At 43.1% G+C, this 17,836-nt stretch overlaps 1 protein-coding gene and 1 non-coding gene across 6 annotated transcripts in view; one reads left to right on the top strand and one right to left on the bottom strand.

Annotated features, from left to right (window-relative positions):
* The window catches only part of PDZD2 (PDZ domain containing 2), a 527,012-nt gene that overhangs the window by 245,050 nt on the left and 264,126 nt on the right, over positions 1-17,836 (bottom strand). The window lies entirely within an intron of this gene.
* LOC132538844 (small nucleolar RNA SNORA70) lies at positions 9,595-9,728 on the top strand. Its single transcript, XR_009550156.1, has one exon. It is a non-coding gene; the product is annotated as a small nucleolar RNA SNORA70 (small nucleolar RNA).

Raw genomic sequence — 17,836 nt, 5'->3', positions numbered from 1 at the left:
TCCAGGCCCAAACACAATCTTTCTCCCTCTCTCTCTCTTCCCCGTTCACAGTCTTTCCCCATGTAGCTCTGGGAAATGAAATTAAGGTCTTATACCTGAATGATCATATGGTATAGAATAACCTCCCTGACCCAGTTTCTCATGATTTTACATATTGATTTCAAAGAGGAGGAAAAGGGAGAGAAACAGACTGTGCGAGGGCAAGATAACACAGCACTGCTCCAGCTTCCATAGAGCTTCTCCCACACCCCAACTCCTGTCTTGTCCAAGATCATATTTATTGCTAGGGACCAAACCCAGGTTTTTTTGCACACACCTTATAGAAGATGTGTGCTCTACCAGATGATTTATCTCCAAGCCCCTCAAAACTTTTTTCTAAGTTAGAGGCAGAGACAGGTGTGTGTGTGTGTGTGTGTGTGTGTGTAGAGAGAGAGAAAGAGAGACAGAGACTAAAGTTTCCTTCAGTGCAATGGAGTCTGTACTCAAACCTAGGTGGCATACATGGCAAAGCAAGCACACATCCAAGGGAGCTATTCCATTGACTCTGCCTCTTAAAACTTCTGTAAATCTTTTTCAAAAAGATTTGTTGTACTGATAGAGAATGAGAGAGGAGGGGGAGACATGGAGATGGAGACACACATAAAGAGAGAGAAGGAGAGAGAGAGAGAGAGGTGACCAGAGTACTGCTCAGCTCTGTATAAGCTGGTTGTAGGGTGAACCTGTGATCCTGGGGGCTTCAGACATTCAAGTTTGTGTTTTAATAAGCTATCTCCCAGCCACCAAAAGTTTATTTTTACGAGAGAGAGAGAGAGAACACCTCTAGCCTAGGTGGTATCAGGAACAGAACCTGGGACTTCAGCCATGGAAGTCCTGCATTCCACTCTGAGCCATCTCCTCTGCTGCTTATATTTAACTTTAAGGACTTGGGCACAAGAGGTACTGCAGTCCAAGTACTCCCAGGACTCCAACCTGGCCTAGCTCTCTGTAGGAATTCAAGAGATTTCTACACAATTGAGTGTGGGAGTCATTTAGCTCTCAAGAATTGAATTCCACCCAGGGCATGAGAGCCAGAGATGTGGCAAAGGTCCCAGGAGGTGACAGAGGGTCCACTCTGCACAGCATCCTTCACAAAGCTGTTTCCTGCAGGGAGCTTGTTGGCCCCCTGCCAAGTTCTAGCAGGGTGGGAGGGCAAGGGGAGGAATTCCTCTAGCTGGCAGATCTTCAAGGGGGAGGAGAAAGGAAGGGAGGAGAGCAAGGAACTCACAAGCTAGGAGGAAGAAGGAGTGGCAAGGAAGGAATAGGCACAGGGACAACTTGGCAAAAGCAGACCCACCCAAACCAGACCTCTAAGTCACTACCAGGGTTAGGGTTTTCCTAGTCTAGTGATACAATTGAAGCCAAGTAGAAAGAATCAAGTGACATGCAATCCTCCTCCCTCCCTCCCTTCTTTCCTTTCTTCCTTCCTTCCTTCCCTCACTCCCTCCCTCCCTCTTCTTCCTCTTTTTATTTTCCCAGAGCACTGAACAACTCTGGTTTACATGGTGCAGGGGACTGAACTTGGGACTTCAGAGCCTCAGGCATGAGAGTCTCTTTGCATAACCATTATGCTATCTACCCCAGCCCCCAACAGTCTTTCTAAAATGCTCTTCTAACTATACAGATAAACATCCAATTCTTGAGTCCACTCTCTCTTCCCAAATAGCCACTATTTTCCTGTTTTTGTTTTTTTTTTAAGATTTACTTTATTTAATATAAGGTAGAGGGACTGTTTTATAGGAGAAAAAGAAGAGAGAAAGCAGAACACCACTCTGGTACCTAGCACATTAGGGAACAAACTCAGACATGCAAATCCCATGCCCTGCTATTTCCGCCCCCACCTGCCACCACTTTTTAAAATTTTTCATCTAAACCTTCTGGTTTATATACTTATACACTGCTACATTTATATATTGGGAAATGTGATCATTTTTAGTGGCCACACTGTATGTATACTTAGCATCTTACACCATGCTTTACTCTGAAAAATGCATTTCAGGAATGTTGAGTGGAGTAAGCCAAAAAAGAGAAGGATTAAAACCAGATCACCTCACTCATCAGCTGAACTTAAGAAACAAAGGCAGAGTGGTCCAGAAGGTGGCGTAGGAGATAAGGCATTGGGCTCTCAAGCATGTGGTCTGGAGTTCAATCCCCAGCAGCACATTTACCAGAGTGATATCTGGTTCTTTCTCTATCATTTCTCATGAATAAATATAATAAAATATTAAAAAGAAAGAAAAAAGGCAGAAATGGAGAATGCAAAGTAAATCTTGGGCTGGTGGGGTGCACTGCACCAAAGCAAAGAACTCTGGGGAAGGATCGGGCATTGGAGTCCTGGTTCATGATGGTGGAATAGAACCTGAATGAGGGTGAGAGTGTTTTGCAGACATCTGTCGTGAGGAGAAAAGCACTTGTTCTGATGTGTCAACAACTATACTGTAAACCATTAACTCCTCCCAATAAAATGATACAAAAAAATAAAAATACATATATTTTAGGGTTCACAAAACAGCCGAGGTAGATAGTGTGCCTACTCTGTCATTTGTGTGACTCAGGTTCAGTCTGCCTTGGAGGAAGCCTCAGTGCATTTCCTTCTTTCTCTCTTTTGTTCTATTTGACAAAAAGTCAACCTGGAGAGATGAAGTCCTGGTAAAGACAAAGAAAAAAAAAAAACACTCCTGATAGCTCAGTCTGTTAAAGCACCGACTTGCATGCCTGGGTTCCAGAGGTCACAAATTCAATCTATGCCTCTGCCATATGCCAGAGCTGAACAATCTCTCTCTCTCTCTCTCCCTATCTCTCTCTCACTCATATTTTAAATCTATTTAAAAGTACAGTTTATATATCATTTTGATCTCACAGTGATCACTTCTCTCAGAGTTGAGCAGTAGTCTACAACATGGACTGAGCACATTTTATTCACCCTCTGAAGTCTTTACATTTCTTCCCATTTAAAACAGTTCTGCAGTGATCACGGGTTCAGGCGCAAGTATTCCCGAGACAGTAATTCTAGAAGTGAAAGTACTGAATCAGAGAATATATGCAATTCTAATAAAGACTGACAAAATGTCTATGACGAGTTTTAGTCCTACTGGCAGTATTGTATATAAATACTCCTTTTCCTAACTTGATGGACAACTAAATTTTTTACAAAATAATTTTATTATTAGTGATTTAATAGTGGCTTGCAAAAGTGTAAGACTTCCTAGGTATAGCTTTGCACCTATACATGATTCTTTGTAAAGATGTATTTATTTCTGTGTGGGAGAAAGAGAGAGTATGAACCATAGCACTGCTCAGCTCTGGCTTATGGTGGTGCCAGGGATTGAACCTGGGACTTCTGGTACCTCAGTCGTGTAAGTCTAGTACAATACAACTAAAGTTATCTCCTTAACCCCCTCCCCAATTTTATCATTCTTTTAATTTTTGCCTTATTCCAATCTAAATCCTGCCATTGTCCAAACTGGATAGTGGACTGTATTATAGGGAAAAAATGGGGGGGGGGGTGACTGGGCAGTGGCGCACTCAATATCATCATGTACAAGGATCCAGGTTTGAGTCCCTACTCCCCACCTGTAGAGGGGATGCTTCATGAGTGGTGAAGCAGGTCTGCAGGTGTCTTTCTCTTTCCCTCTCTATCTCCCCTTCCGTCTCAACTCTGTCCTGTCAAATAAAAATAAAATAGAAAGAAAAAAATTGAAAAAAATGGCTGCCAGGAGCAGTGGATTCATAGTGCCAGCTCCCAACCCCAAAGATAACCCTGGTGGCAATAAAATAAAATAATAAATAAATAGGAAGTCGGGCAGTAGCGCAGCAGGTTAAGACGTGGTGCGAAGCGCAAGGACTGGCATAAGGATCCCAGTTCGAGCACCCAGATCCCCACCTGCAGGGGAGTCACTTCACAGGTGGTGAAGCAGGTCTGTAGGTGTCAATCTTTCTTTCACCCTTTTTGTCTTCCCCTCCTCTCTCCATTTCTCTTTGTCCTATCCAACAACAACAATAATAACTACAACAATAAAACAACAAGGGCAACAAAAGGAAATAAATAAAATAATAATAATAATAAATTTTACTGCTTTACTTTGTATTTTCCTGATAACCCTGAAATTTAAGTCTTATGGTTACAAGGCATTTGTGTTTTCTCTTTTGCGAGCTGCCATTTTCATACACTTTGGCCCTTTTTCTTTTGGGTCATTAACTTTTTTCTTCCTTAATGTGCACATTATCAGTCCACTGTCTAGTCTATTCTATTCATTGAATGCATTTCTCTCAGTTTATTTAAAACTTTGCAATTAGAATTTTCCTTGGCCTAAGGTGTTCCCCCAAGAAAAAAAGCTGTGGTTTCTAAATCATTTTTGTCAGCAACAGAACCCTTTCTCCAGGGGAACTCCTACTCATAAAGGCAGGTGGGCAATAGCACACCTTTGAGAACTGAGGCTCAATCAGCTTCCAACTGTCCCACCACCTCCTGACAGTGATTCTGAGGGTTATGCCTCAGGGTTCCCAAAAGCAGAATATGAACTCAGAAGGTTCAAATCAATGTTTTCTTGCGGCAGGCAGAGTGTCTGACTTGCAAGCAGGATGTCCTGTGTTTGATTCCTAGCACCAAAGATGCCAGAGTGCTGCTCTCTCTGGTGCATTATTTCTCTCTCTCTCTCTCTCTTTCATAAATAAATAAAACACTTTGGCAACCAGGCATTTGCACAACTGGTTGAGCCCCCAGCCCCCCACCTGCAGGGGAGAAGTTTCACAAGCAGTGAAGCAGTGCTGCACATGTCTTTTTCTTCTCCCTATCCTTTCCATCTCCATTTCTCTGTCTGTATCCAAAATAAAGTAAAATAAAAAATAAACAAGCATGTTGAAAGGAAACAAGGCCAAAACTAAAATAATCTTTAAGTTATAGAGACTAGGTTCATTCCAATGTGATCTGACAACACACTGGAGCATCTGACTCCAGTTCTCCCCTCCCATGAGATAGAAAGTGACACGTTAATCAAATCGAGATGATTTCACTGGCACACTCATAAGAACACATTAATCAGCACCTTCTGGTTATTACTGAAGTAACTTCCTGGCTCTCCCCCACTGGAGAAAAGACATCAAGGCAGAATTATCCATCCTCCTGTCTTGCATCTCAAAGAACGGTGGATACCTGGTTCTATCCAGTTAGAGATATTGCCAAAGCCACTCACTACAGCTGAAAACAGGCCAAAAAAAAAAAAATCCTATTTGTTTTGAAAAAACAAAATCTTAATAGCATCTCTACTAATGCAAGCTTAACGAGTGTAACTATTCATGGGGCAGGCGAGAAAGACCATCAGATTCTGCATAAGCCACACAGAACCCAAGGCCAGTACCACCACTCTCCTCTTTCTTCTCTAGGGAATGCTTTGGGCTCCTCGTGTCCTGTCAGTATTTTTGAGCAACAGCTGGCACTTGAAGGTCTCTTTGCAAAAGCTTCACCAAAGATGGTGGCAGCTGCAGTGAGCTGGTTTCACCTGCTGCAGTACTGACCAAGGGAAGTCAAGGAGGATCGCCAATAGCAGGGCCCCCCAGTCTACGTCAAAGTGGTAACAGGCTCCGTAGGTTGGATGTTTCAGGCCAGTGTTGGTGTGTGCAAGATGCTTATCATAACATCACACCCGTGGGATCAGGCGTTGACTGTTCTGTCAGAGGGTGGGCCAGAGGGCCAGTGAAATAGCTCACTTGGGTAGAGCAGTCGCTGCTATGTCAAGTGCTTAACTCAGGTTTGAGCCCACCCCTCCCCCCTCTGTATTTATAGAAAAGAAACAAGCACTAAAATATTGAGGGGGACAGGGGAGAGAGCATAATGGTTATGCAAAAAGCTTTCATGGCTTAGGCTCTGAAGTCCCAGATTCAATCCCCAGAACCACCATAAGCCAGAGCTATGCAGTCCTCTGTTCTCTCTGTATCTTTCACATTAAGATAAGTAAAATATTTTATCAATTTGTATTCTGTAACAAACATTGTTAACAAAAAAAAAATGAAAAGAGGGTAGGCAGGAGAGTCTTTTTTTTTTTTTTTTTTAAAGATTTATTATGAGGTGGCCAAGAGGAAGCACAGTAGATCAAACCTTAGACTTGCAAGCAGGAGTTCCAGAGTTCAGTTCCTGGAACGATATATGCCAGAGAGATGCTCAGGTTCTCTTTTTGTTAGTTATAAATACACAAATCTTAAAAAGAAAAAAAAAACGCAATACAATTTATGAGAACAAGAAGGGGAAGAAGAACCAGAACATCACCCTGACACATGTGCTCAGAGACTGAACTTGGGACATTATGTTTGCAAGTCCCTTACTCCACCACTATGCCAACTCCCCAGCAGCTTTTTTGGGGGGTGGGGTGGGGAGGAAGGGGTCATTAACTTTTAGGATGGGTTTTTGCATTCAAAGAATGAGGGGTGAGAGTCAGACTCAACCCTATTAGCTATGAGGAAAGGGGATGCGATGAGGCAGCATTATTAAAAAGACATTCCTGAGAGAATATCACCCTAACTGACAGAGCAAGTCAAATCCAGTAATAATGGTTAATAATTAGATTCTTGAGTGTTAGAACTCTAGGGGGAAGCACTGATAAAGAGCCTTCAATTAAATTCTGAGATCTCAGCTCCAAACCAGCAGGAAGGTTACTCCTTTGCTCTGCATCTGGATAGGAGGAGCAGTCTGCTGGCCTGGGCTTTGGGGACACTGGCAGCTTCTATTTGTTCCCTAGGGCAATCACAAAGAATGTGCTCTGGCCATAGTCTGGCCCACAGGGAACAATACCCACTTCATACATTGGCATTTAGCTGCAGGGCTAGGAAAGACTTAAAGCCAAGCTGAAAGAGGGGGCCTGCAGACCAGATTTGGGACCTTGCAAATGAGGGTACTGGAGACAGGCACTGGGAAAAAGTGACAGCACACAGTCTGCTGGCAGAGTTCTGAACATGTGTGCTCACCAGCCGTTTGTTTCACAGAGGTCCTTAGGCATGTTGAAAGGTCTTGGTGAGTTGATTGTCCACATGCTGGCGATGCAGGCACCTTGGGATTCTGATGCAGCCTGCAAACTGGGTGTCTTCAAATTGGCCAGAGCAGCAACAGTTTGAGTATAAAGCAGAGAAAAACAAACAAACAAACAAACAAAAAAAACTCCATCACCACACTGGGCTCTGACAGGTAGACCTGTCTGAAGAAACTGAGCAGCCTCAAAAGCCCACCCAGGCAGCAGAGACAGCACAATGGTTCTGCAAAAGACTTTCATGTCTGAGGCTCTGAAGTCCCAGGTTCAATCCTTGCATCATCACAGGCCAGAACTGAGCAGTATTCTGCTTAAATAAATAAATCAGGTGGGTCCAGGTGGTGGCGCACCTGGTTAAGTGCATAAGGATGCAGGTTCAAGTCCCTGGACCTCATCTGCACAGGGAAAAACTTCACCAGTGAATCAGTGCTGCAGGTGTCTCTGTCTCTCTCCTCTATATCCTCCTCCCCTCAATCTCTCTCTGTCTCTATACAACAATAAATAAGTAAAAAAAAAATTTTATTTTTAAAAAGGGAGTTGGGCAGTAGTGCAGTGGGTTAAGCGTATGTAGCGTGAAGCACAAGGACTGGTGTAAGGATTCTGGTTCAAGTCCCCGACTCCCCATCTGCAGGGGAGTCACTTCACAGGCGGTGAAGCAGGTCTAAAGGTGTCTATCTTTCTCTCCCCCCATCTTCTCCTCCTTTCTCCATTTCTCTCTGTCCTATCTAACAACAATGACATCAATAACAATAATAACTACAACAACAATAAAAAACAAGGGCAACAAAAGGGAAAATAAATAAATATAAAGAAAAAAATATTTAAAAAATAAATTGGATTCAGAGGCCAGGTAGTGGCACACACACAGTTAAGTGCACATGTTGACATGTGCAAGGACCCAGGTTCAAGTCCACAGTCTCCACCTATAGGAGGAAAGTTTCATAAGTGGTGAAACATAAGTGGTGAAAGCTTCATAAGTGGAAATACAGGTGTCTCTGTTTCTTTTTTTTACATTATTATTAAATTTCATTATTTTTATTTATTGAATAAAGGCAGCCAGAAATCGGGGTGGGGGCAGAGAGGAAGAGAGACAGAGAGACACCTGTAGCCCTGCTTTACCACTCGTGAAGCCCCCCCCCCCAGCAGGTGGGGACTGGGGGCTTGAACACAGGTCCTTGTACATTGTAGTATGTGTGCTCAACCAGGTGTGCTACCCCGCAAACCCTGGTGCATCAGTTTTTCACTTCCTTTTTTCTTCCCCTCCCCTCTCAATTTCTCTCCATTCTCTATCAACAAGAGAATGAAAGAAGAAGAAAAAAAAAGGCTGAAGTGATGGATTCATCATGTAGGCACCAGTTATAACCCTGGTAACAATTAAAATTAAAATAGAAATAAGAAATCAGACAAAGGCTTGAGTCACACAGAGATCACTCTGGTTCCTGTAGGCACCCTTCTTTTCATCTTGGGAAAAGAAATTCAATAACTTTCATTATTTTAGAAACTGTATTAAGATGCCTCCGATAAGGATAAAGGTCCAAACAGAATATCATTTAAAAATCTTTGAAAAGAAAACCTAGTCTACAGAGTTCTGAATGTGCGTCAGTGGGCAGAACAAGGACAGAGACAATATTTAAAATGGAGGATTGATGCCCTACTCCAAACTCAGTATTCCAGCCTTTAGGTTCATGATTAGTCAACAATTTGTTTGGCTTTCTATTTTAACTCTTCTTCAGCCACCAGGTTCCAGATACTAACATGATGCCAACCAGACTTCTCTGGGCAGATGACCCCACCATATCCCGCCTCCCCATATTCCTGCCCCACTACAGAAAGAGAGAGAGAGAGAGAGAGAGAGAGAGACAGGCTGGGATTATGGATCTACTTGCCAATGTCCATGTTCAGCAGGGAAGCAATTACAGAAGCCAGACCTTCCACCTTCTGCACCCCATAATGACCCTAGGTCCATGCTCCTATAGGGTTAAAGAATAGACAAGCTCTCAGGGTAGAGGATGGGATACAAAGTTCTGGTAGTGGGAACTGCTTGGAATTGTAGCCCTCTTGTCCTATGGTCTTGTCAGTGTTTCCATTTTATAAATAAAAACTAAAAAATAAGTAAATAAAATGGAGGACTGAAACAGCTGAAGTTTCAGTTTTTTGAAACAATGTTTGCCTCTTGCTAAAATTGGACTTTTTTTTTGCCTCTAGGGTTATTGCTGGGGCTCAGTGCCTACACTACAAATCCACTTTTTCTGGAGGCTATTTTTTCCCTTTTGTTGCTCTTTTTGTTTATCATTGTTGTTGTTATTCTTATTATTGTTGTTATTGCTGTCATCGTTGTTGGATAGGGCAAAGAGAAATCAAGAGAGGATGGGAAGACAGAGGGGTAGAGAAAGATAGACACTTGCAGAGCTGCTTCACCACTTGTGAGGTGACTGATTCCCCTGCAGGTGGGGAGCCAGGGACTCGAACAGGGATCCTTACACTGGTCCTTGCTTTTTGCACATGGCTTAACTGCCCCACTCCCTAAAATTGGACTTTTCTTCTGCAGCCAATTAAGCCGACCGTGCTGCCCTCCCCATGGCGCCCGGTGTGTAGTGGCTGCAAATAGTAGCCTCCTGGGTAGTGTATGCAGCCTGTTGCTTGTATAGGCTGCCCTAAGGGACCCTAGAGACAGCCCTTCCTGCTCTGTGTTCATTTTATGCCTGATCTCCTGCTGTCCCTAACCTTAGGCTCCAGACAGGGATTCGAGGTACTTTTGGGAAGCCCCAGGACGCCGTGGCCAGAGTCATGTCCATCAAGTTCAGAACAAAGAACATGTGATTGAGGCCCTGTGCAGGGCCAAATTCAAATTCCCTGGACACCAGAAGTTCCACATCTCCAAAAAGTGGGGCTTCACCAAGTTTAACGCAGATGAAGTTGAAGACATGGTGGCTGAAAAGCGCCTCATCCCAGATGGCTGTGGAGTCAAATACATCCCCAACCACGGTCCCCTGGAAAAGTGGCGGGCCCTGAACTCCTGAGAGCCTCAGAGGTGTCCCTTAATCAATTACAATAAATCAAGATCCTGCTTAAAAAAAAAACAACGGACTTTTCTATTCCAGCACTAGGGCCCTCAAGTATGCCAGCCTCACCACTCTAGGGTTGACTTTTTCATTATTTTTATTTCAGATAGGGTTGGGGAAAAGAGATACCACCGTCTATTACCACCATCTGTAAAGCTTCCCTTGGTGCTGTGGTACCCCCATGTGGCACCAGGCTTTGAATCCAGGGCCTGGCACATGATAACTGTGTGTTCTACTAGTTGAGCTGCCTCCTGACCCCTGACTGAACCATTCTTCAGAACACTGATTGCTCTTCACCTCCTGCTGAGAAGAGACACAGAAGAAAGCTTTTAAAGAACAAACATTGCTCTCCATCTCCGCCTTTCCTCTTTAATACAGTATGTGACAATTTTCTGGGTCGTATGTGAGGAGAGATTTCATTCCTGTTTGTTTTATTTTCTTTTGCCATCAGAAGTGTCCCTGGGAGTTCTGGGACAGCAAAACTCTACTGCTCTCAATGACTCCCCCCCCCCCCTTTTTGATAGAGTGACAGAGAGAGAATGGGACAGAGAGAAGAATTATAGGAGATACCCAGCAGTGTTCATGAAACTGTGCTCCCATGTGGTGGGTGGGGAATTGAACCTGTGCCCTTGTGCCTAAGACATCTATTCTATTGGATGGTCCTGAAATTTCAATTCTTCTCACTTACCCAAGGGCCAGTGAAATAGCTCACCTGCACAGTGCTTTGCCATCTGTGTAACCCAGGTTCAAGCCTGGCCTTTATAGACTTTTTCTTTTGACCTCCACAATGATATTAAGCTTACTGGAAGTGATATGATACCACTGAACAAAGCACAGCATTTTAGAAGAAACTATGAAAGAAAAAGGGTTAACTTTCTGCTAAAGCAGCAGTATGTCCAAATCAACAATCCTTTGCTAGGGGAAAAGCTTCACAAGTAGTGAGCAGTGGTACAACAGCTCTTACTCTTTAGCTCTCTCCCTCCCCCTCCCTCTCTCCTCCCTCCTCCCTTTCTCCCCCCCTCTCTTTCTCTCTCCTTCCCCCTCCCCTCTTAATTTCTGTCTCTATCCAAAAGCAAAATAAAAGCAGGTGCTTTCCCCCTTTTTGAAAAAAAAGATCCTTCGTGGCACAAAGTACAAAGACTGGTGAAGGATCCTGGTTCCCTACCTGCAGGGGAATCCCTTCATAGGCAGTGAAGCAGGTCTGCAAGTGTCTTTCTCTCCCCTTCTCTGTCTTCCCCTCCTCTCTCCATTTCTCTCTGTCCTGACTAACAATGATGACATCAATATCAACAACAATAAGTACAACAACAATAAAAAGACAACAAGGGCAACAAAAGGGAAAGTAAATAAATAAAAAATTATAAAAATGATCCTTAGCTTAGCTATACATCAAATTTGAAATCAAGATTTCAAAATGCCCTAAGAATACTTCAAGGATAGCCTGGGGAATGGATAGAGCGCTAGATTCTCAATCAAAAGGTGTCCAGTTTGATTTCTGCCACTGCATGTGCCTGAGTGATACTCTGGGTCTCCCTCCCATAAATAAATAAACAAATAAACACAGTAAAGAAATCTTGTAATAATAGTTAGCTTTTCTTACAAACTAAAGCTGGGCTAGGTTTATGCTGCAGCAACTCATTGAAGTCACACAACCTCCAGGGCATAGACAGCCTTCATTTAAAGACAGCTGAGGTTCAAATAGCACTCAAAGGCATGCAGGTGTGATCAGATGGGGTTCTGGGGGGCCAGGTGGTGGTGCACCTGGTTGAGTGCACAAATTACCATGCGCAAGGACCCGGGTTTGAGCCCCCGGTCCCCACCTGCAGGGAGAAAGCTTTGTGAGTGGTGAAGCAGGGCTGCAGCTGTCTCTGTCCTTCTCTATCTCCCCTTCCCCCTTAATTTCTGGCTGTCTCTATTCAGTCAATAAATAAAAGATTATTAAAAAAAATTTTTTTAAAGATGAGATCTTTACCTCAGAAGCCAATGACTAGAAAGCTCCAGATACTTTAAAGTTTTGTGAACAGTGACTCTGAATCCGTCCCTGGTCCTACCCAGGAACAGTGTCCCCTCTTTCTGTCCGCTGGCTCACAGCCCCACAGCAGAGGCAGTTTCCTGTACACCATGCCTCACTTCAGGAACTGTCTGGGTAGACAGCGATGTAATCCTGAAGCCCAGACAGGCCTGAGAACTGGCAGTGAAGACCTGCAGCTGTTTGTTTACATATAGTGATCAAGGCCAACTGCCAAATACTTAGAATGAGTAGGAGGATGCTGCAGGTTGCTGGAGGTGGAAAAAAAAAATCCAGACACAAAACATACCTTACACCAGCAGTAACCAAATGGGAAATTTAACAGTAAGAAGAAGAATAAGGAAAAATATATAAAAGCAGTGTGGCCAGGGAGGTGAGCTATAGTCTCGAGTTCAGTCCCCACACTGCGTGTACCAGAGTGATGCTCTGGTGTCTTCTCTTTCTAAAATAAGTAAATCTTTAAATAGGTAGGAGAAGGCCACAAAATAGCTCACTTGGATAGTGTGCTGCTTTGCCCTGTACATGACCTGGGTTCGAGCTGGGCCTCCACTGCAGTGAAGGAAGATTCAGTGCTGTAGTCTCTTCTACATTCTCTCTCTTGTCTAAGAAAAAAAATGAAACAAACAAACAAAAAATGCCTCCCCACTATAGGCAGGCAGAAGACTCAAAGCAACCACAATAAGAACTTACAAAACTTTGTAAAGAGCTTTGAAAACCTTCCTTATAGCAAGGAAAGATGACATTCTAAAGATGCCTGTGTTTCCCAATTAGTCAATGAAATTCCAAAAAGGCCTCCAAAAAGTTTTTAAAAAATTTTTATCATGGAAACTTGAAAAATCTTTGAATAATTGCATTAGAGAGTACAGGGTGAAGAATATGAAGACATTAAAAAAAAAAAGAAGTACAGACAGGTTTGCAAAATAGCTTATTTTAGTAATAAGCTGTTTTATCATGTGCATAACCTAGGTTTGAGCCTGGTTCCCACTGCACTAAAATAGTCTTTGCTATTATAGTCCTCTCTCTCTCTCTCTCTCTCCCTCCCTCTCTCCCTCCCTCCCCACTCCCTCCTGTATCTTAAAGAACAGATTATAGAATCACCTCATTAGATATTAAAACATTAGAAAATAAGTAATTATGGTAATGTGATATTGATATAGAGACAAATGATCAAATGCAGTTAGCAGATCAATAAATGGTCTGTTTTCAGGGACTACAGATGTAGGAAAAGGTTAGGCTTTTGGAATTTGGAATACACTCAAACTTGCTTTCGAACTCATCTTAAGTATGTTTCTCTTTAGAGAAATATGGAGCCAGGCAGCGGTACACCTGGTTAAGCACTCACATTACAGTGTGCAAGAACCTGGGTTTAAGACCTTGGTCCCCACCTGCAAGAGGAATGCTTCACAAGTGGTGAAATAGGGCTGCAGGTGACTCTCTGTCTCTATTCCTCTTTATCTCCCCCACCCCTCTCAGTCTTTCTGTCTCTGTAAAATAAATAAATAAATAAATAAATAAGAACCAATAATATGCTTTCACATGGACGCAAAACCAAAAAATGAAATATGAAAAATCATTAGATGAGAAACAGAGGAGAGGTAGAGAATTCTTTTAACAGAAAAGGCAAAGAAAATAATGGCTTTTCCATTAACAGGGTCAGGTTTCACAAAGAAAAAAAAATGCATAATATAAAAGCAACCAGTACTACCCCATTTATGTCAATTAAAGCACACATGAAGTGTTATGTTCATCTATAAATAATTTATAGTATTTACACAACTAAAGGTAGACTGGAAGGAATGCATTAAACTAGTGTAAGATGAGGGAGGAGGGAGGTGTTAAAAGAACTCAGAATTACAATTGTGCTTTTGTTTCAAAAAGCCTTATAAACAAATATAGCAGGAGGCCCTGCACTGGGTTAAGCACACATAGTATGAAGCACAAGGACGCGTGCAAGGATCCTATTTCAAGCCCCCTGCTTGTTGCTTCACAAGTGGTCAAGTGGTGAAGCAGATCTGCAGGTGTGTCTTACTCTCTTCCTTTCTATCTCCCTTCCCCTCTCAATTTCTCTCTGTCCTGTTCAATAAAATGGAAAAAAATGGCCACCAGGAACAGTGGATTTGTAGTGCTGGCACCAAGCCCCCAGTGATAACCTTGGAGGAAAAAAAAAAAAAGGCAAAATACTAATTGTTGGGCCTTAAAGCAGCCCCCCCCCCAAAGCTCCATTGCTGACACTATGGTCCATTTACATAATCATTGTTTTGCCTGAGAGATCCCCACCATGTTATCCCCTCAGGGTATGGCTAATTCAGTTAAAACCATTGCAACAGTTGCTAAGGAGCTTCCACCTTTCCAGCATGCCTTTTGCCTCTCTCTACCCCCTTTCCTAGCCATTTCCATTTCTGACTTGCCACTTCCGGTTTTTACCCTATAAAGCCTGCTGCTGTTCCAGTTTCACGTGTCTGACCTGGAGAAGACCTGGAGAAGGGCTGGCACGCATAGTGGGAGGTGGCCATTTTGCTAGCTCCATATGGCCTAAACCCGCTGTGCTCACACCAAACTCTGGGACATCTGCATCAATAAAGAATTGTATTACCACGCCACCACAAGTTCCTCTTCTCTCCGGCGAAGCTAGCCCGGCAACTAATTGCTATTAAATCTGAAATCTAAGAACTTCAATGTTTGCTAGATTCTTTCACTTTTTTAAGTCCCCACCACCACCACACACACCTCTCTGTCTCATTTAGATAGAGACAGCAAAGCAAAGACCACAGTTTTAAAACTTCTTGCAATGCATGGACAGCACCAGGAGGATGGTGCAGGGATGACGAAGCAGTACTATGCTATGGCTTCTCTTTCTCTCCCTCTTCCTCTCCCTTCCTCACTAAGAAAGAAAATTGAACTGGAAAGAAGGCTGGGGCCAAGCAATGGTGCACTGGATAAAGTGAGCATGTTACCATTTGCAAGGACCTAGGTTCAAGCTCCTGGACCCCAACTGCAGAGTAGATGTGGACGTTTAACAAGAGTTGGAGCAGTTTTGCAGGTCTCTACCCCCCCACCTCTGTTGCTGCTCCATTATCTCTCTATGTCCTGTCAAATAAAAGAAGAAACAAAGAGAAAAGACGGCTACCAAGAACAGTGGAGTCACTGTGCAGGCACTGAGTGCCAATGATAACCCTGGTGACAATAATAAACAAACAGATAATTGGACTACAGGCCAAGTACTGTGCACACATGAGGCCCTGAGTTCAATCCCTGACAATGCATATAAGTGAGTAAATGGCCTAGAATTTTGAAACACTAAAAAAGGTAGATAATTTTGACCCATGAAGTGATAAAGTGGAAAAAGCACTAGACTCTCAAGCATGAGTTTAGTTCCCAACATCCCAGGTGCCAGAGTGATGCTTTGGTTCTCTCTCTCTTCTCCAAATAAATAAGTAAATATTTAATAAATCAAAAGGTAGGAAAACTTGCTTTGGAGGAGTAAGAGGACAGTGACAGGTCAACTAGCAGTGCCTCACTGGAGGAAACATATCTTGTGAGAAGCAAAGGTCTTGGATAAGGAGGCTTCTAGGTAGAGAAGTGTTTCTCCACATGGAAATTTCCCTGTTGGCCTGTGGTTACTTGCTGGTCAAGATCCCTGTGGAGAGACCACACATCCACACTCCCTGGTGCAGGATGAAGAAGGGCTAGTGCTGGGGAGACAGCACAATGGTTATGCAAAAAGATGTCCATGTCTGAGACTCCAAGGTCCCAGGTTCAATTCTTGGAACCATCTTTTTTTTTTATTATTATTTTTTTATTAAAGAAAGGAGACATTAACAAAATCATAGATGGGGGGGTACAGTTCCACACAATTCCCACCACCCAATCTCCATATCCCATCCCCTCCCCTGATAGCTTTCACATTCTCTATCCCTCTGGGAGCATGGACCCAGGGTCCTTGTGGGTTCTTGAAACCATCTTAAGCCTGGAACAAACAATAAGCCAGAGCTAAGAAGTTCTCTGGTATCTTTCTCCCCACTGCACCTCTCTCTTTCACTTTAGCTCTCTCATCAAAATAATGTTTTGGGGCCAGGCAATGGCACACCTGGTTAAGTAAACATATTACTATGCACAAGGACCCAGGTTTGAGTCCTCTTTCCCCACCTACAGGGGGAAGCATCAAAAGCAGTGAAGTAAGTACCACAAGTGTCTTTCTGCCTTTCTCCTCTCCATTTCTCTCTGTCCTCTCAATACAGAAAGAGAAAAAAATTTTTTTTTTGATATTTCAAGTCAAAAACACAAAACAAAGAGCCAGAGGAATAAGGTCTGGACTTCCTGTCCTTCCCATGCCTGTGATTTTTTCCTGAGGGGAATTCTCCTTGTTTGCTTCCTCCAAGCCCTAAGTTGACAGGCTGTCTGAGATGGATTCACTCTGCAGTCCACTGTTCCCAAGAGAAGCCATTGCTCTGTGAATGCTGCTGCCAAGGGTAACATGGGCTCAAAAGGCTCCAGCTATGACCACTTGCTTCTCACATCCAAACACCCATGCCTGGATGGAAGGAGGGTCTCCAAATGTCAGCTGATAGTCTCTTCCCTGTATAGACTCCTTACTGATTACATAAAATGTATGAGCTACTTTCCTGTCATCTCTGTTCATTCTCTCGTATTTCTGCAAGCCAAGGACATTGAAATAAGAAATAACAAACACTATGAAGATTCAAAGTGACTACAATATTTAATAGGAAAATTACTTCTTGACACTAACCTGTGCTTTTCTATGCTGTGAGAGAACTAAGGACATTTCAGTTGACTCCAAATATAAGTGATCTTCTGTTGTCCTGATAAAATGATAGCTGGGGGAGGGGGCTGGGAAATGGCTCACCCACTATAGCACATGCTGCCAGTAATGTGTGAGAACCCAGGTTCGAGCCCCTGGCCACCACATGGGAGCCCCTGGATGGAGAAAGCTTCATGAACAGTGGGGGCAGTGCTCAAGTGTCGCTTCTACTCTCTCTTGTCTCTCGCCATCTGAAGGGGGAAAAAACTACCAGAATTGGTAGAGTTGCAGGAACTGAGCCCCAGCAATAACCCTGATGGGTGAGAAAAAAAGAACTAAAAAGAAGGTGGTGGGGGTGTGTGCGGAGATGTCAACTGCATAAATCTAAAAGAAATAATCTGTATCATTAGATACAAATATTTCAGATATTTTAGCATATCAATATGCCTTCTTGTGAAAAAAAAAAGATTTATTGGGGACTGGGTGGTCAGAGAAGCAGGTTAAGTGCACTTGGCATGAAGCACAAGGAACTGCACAAAGATCCTGGTTCTAGTCCCTGGCTTCCCACCTGCAGGGGGGGGGTCACTTCACAGGCAGTAAAACTGGTCTGCAGGTGTCCATCTTTCTCTCCCCCTGTCTTCCCTTCTTTTCAATTTCTCTCTGTCCTGTCCAACAACAACAGCAATGGAAACAACAACAACAAGAGCAACTACAAGGGCAACAATATGCAGAAAATAGCCTCCAGGAGTAGTGCAGGCACCAAGTCCCAGCAATAACCCTGGAGGCAAAAAAAAAAAAAAAAAATATATATATATATATATATATATATATATATATATATATATATATATATATATATATGGGGGAGGGAGATAGAGCACTGCACATCTCTGAGTTTTGGTAGTACCAGGAATTGAGCTCTGGGATCTTAAGA

Source organism: Erinaceus europaeus, chromosome 5 (assembly GCF_950295315.1).
Source record: "Erinaceus europaeus chromosome 5, mEriEur2.1, whole genome shotgun sequence".
Lineage (NCBI taxonomy): Eukaryota > Metazoa > Chordata > Mammalia > Eulipotyphla > Erinaceidae > Erinaceus > Erinaceus europaeus.
Note: the sequence above shows the minus strand (reverse complement) of the source record. Positions and strands in the feature narration are given on the sequence as shown.